The sequence below is a fragment of the Buceros rhinoceros genome, unplaced genomic scaffold, assembly GCF_000710305.1.
Source record: "Buceros rhinoceros silvestris isolate BGI_N320 unplaced genomic scaffold, ASM71030v1 scaffold1324, whole genome shotgun sequence".
Taxonomy (NCBI): domain Eukaryota; kingdom Metazoa; phylum Chordata; class Aves; order Bucerotiformes; family Bucerotidae; genus Buceros; species Buceros rhinoceros.
In genome coordinates, this window is record NW_010406242.1 from 6899 (window position 1) to 9389 (window position 2491).

Below are 2491 nucleotides of genomic sequence, written 5' to 3' on the forward strand. Positions count from 1 at the left end.
GGTGCGCACAGACAGCTCAGGGCCTCCAAAAGGCACATCCCAAAGTCTCTACGTGCCTCAAGCTACCTGCAGCACAGCAGCCTTTAGGCAGAGCCTCCTCTTTGCACCCCAGATCTGGGTGGCAGTGAGCGAGCTCTGGGGTGAGACGCTGCTGCCAGAAGGCTCCCTAAGGAAGGGCTCAGCCTCCTTGCTGGGCTGGCTGGAGTCCCACTTTTCCTCAGGGAGGATTGGGCAGGCATCCTGACTCCAGTGATGGAGTGGCCACCACCAGTGATGGCTGAGGCCACCACCTTCAGCAAGGACTTTTATTGCACCAGGGAAAATACCTTCACACCCGACTCTCCTGCAAACTAAGGATACGCACAGCTCTGTGTAGCTGTGGAAGGGCAGCCAGAAGACCACGGTCTCCACAACCATCCTGCTCGGTGGCTTATGGATGTGCCCATGGGAAGCGCAGGCAGCCCAGCTGCAGCCACTGAGCAGCGCTCTAGGCACAGCTGATGGCCCTGGGGTCCCACCAGCCCAATGAGATGCTCATCTGGGGTCACATCTACACACACTGCAGCCAGGCCTGACAGAGAACCTCTCCAAGCATTGTCATGGTAGAACTCACACAGCTCTGTCCTAGTCTAAGCAAGTCTTAGAGCTTCCATCTGCAAGAAGAAGGGGTCTTTGGGGGGTCTCCAGCATAAGCTGAGCATGCACACGCACAGGCAATGGACGAAGCCCATCCACGTTAGCCTCTCTATTACCTTGGACCTTCCCAAGGTGGAGCTGCAGGGAGCTGCTGGCGGCTGTTTTGGCATTTCAAGGTTGACCTCTAGAGGAAGTCTGTAGATGAGCCACGGCTGCGAGGGTGACACAGTGGTGGCAGTACCGAATTGCCCGTAGCAAGGTCCTGAGGATTTGCAGGTTAGCTGTGCCCCAAGTATCTAGCAAACACGGCATGGTGCCCCAACAAACAGGTCCTCCCCAGTTCACGTGTGCTGGGTAGGACCGCGGGGAAATGCATCCACCACGTGTCCCCGAGTTCTGGAGACCTGGCCGTGGTGTTTACCGCTGGGATCCTCACCAAGAACGCAGCGGGGCCATGCGAGCTGCCCTCCAGCACGGGAAGCTGCCCCTGGCTCTGCATGCTCATCCCTTTTAAAGCCTGACACGCTTTCCTTCCCTCCAACCACCCACTCCCTCCTCCCCGCATCTCTCCTTCTGCTCTAAGCGAATCCGTTTATCACCTAAAATTAAATCAAGATGTGATGTCTGTGGCACTGTCGAGATGCGAGGGTGTGAACCGCATCATGCTTCACTGAACCTTAAAAGGCAACACAAATCTCCGCGCCGGAGATCACCGGCTCTCTGAGCATCACTGCGGGCAAACTGCCGCACACCCAAAACACCCTTCCCAGCGCAGGGAAAGGTCAGAACAAAATCCAGCCGCCTCTCCCAAATTTTTGTTCCCTTCCTGCTGCCCTTTCATGCCATCCAGCCTCACTGTGTAACACCTCCGCAGCGGTGCCCTCTGGCCCTGCCCCAGCACTGCCAGCCCCCGGCGCAGCACCGGGCTGCCCACCGTCCCGGAGACACCTCTCTGCTTTGGCAAAGCACCTGAGTTAGAGGCTGAGCAGCATCACCTCCCCATGTCCTTGTGCGCCTCGACTTACCCTGCCTCCCCTGGACTTTGTATCTCCTGGAGGTTTTTCACCTCTGTTTCTCCTCCCAATATTGCTACTCAGACAAGGAGCCACCACGAGCATCCTGCTCAGTGCCCTGTCACGCTCACACCATGATAACCCTCTGGTGTGAGGAGGAGGTGACATTAAGGACCTCTGCTTCACAGCAGGCTAGGAAGGATGAAAAATCCATCCATCCACCCGTGGGGAAGTACAAGAGCAGCCATCAGGGCTGTAGGTCTCGTAGCTGGGACCTTCTTGCCCCACGCTGCTAAGCAAGGGGAGATGTCTGCCAGCTGCTGAGATGGAGTTTTGGGGAGAAGAGATGGTTTGGGGTGCAGATCAGAGAGTCTCATGGTGTGAAAGAGGGTTGCCCAGGTGGGGTACCGCTGTCAAAACCATTCATCTCCCCAGTCTCTCCTCCCAGGCTCCCAACAACACAGCTCCCCCAGCTGAGCACCTCCCAAGGACCGTCATGAACACACGCAGGTTGCCAGTTCTCAGCCCACATCGCCCAAAACACCCCCAGCAGCACTCCCCTGCCCAGAAACATTCTTGTCCTCAGCTATTCCACCACCCCAGAGCAGCTTATTCTCCCAGAGCAAGGAGAGATCAAAAACCCCAGCGCCAAGGGAAGGTGGAGAGGAGGCAGTTACCCTTTTCAGGCTGCATTTCTACCCCCTAACACCCCACCCCAGTATCGTGGGGTGTCCCTCAACCTCCCCCGAAAGCCAGCGGGGCAGCAAAGCCCAGTGCTCCCATCTCCAACTGCTGCAAGGGGCAGCAGTTCCCAGTCCCATTCCCATCCCAGCCCCATCCTT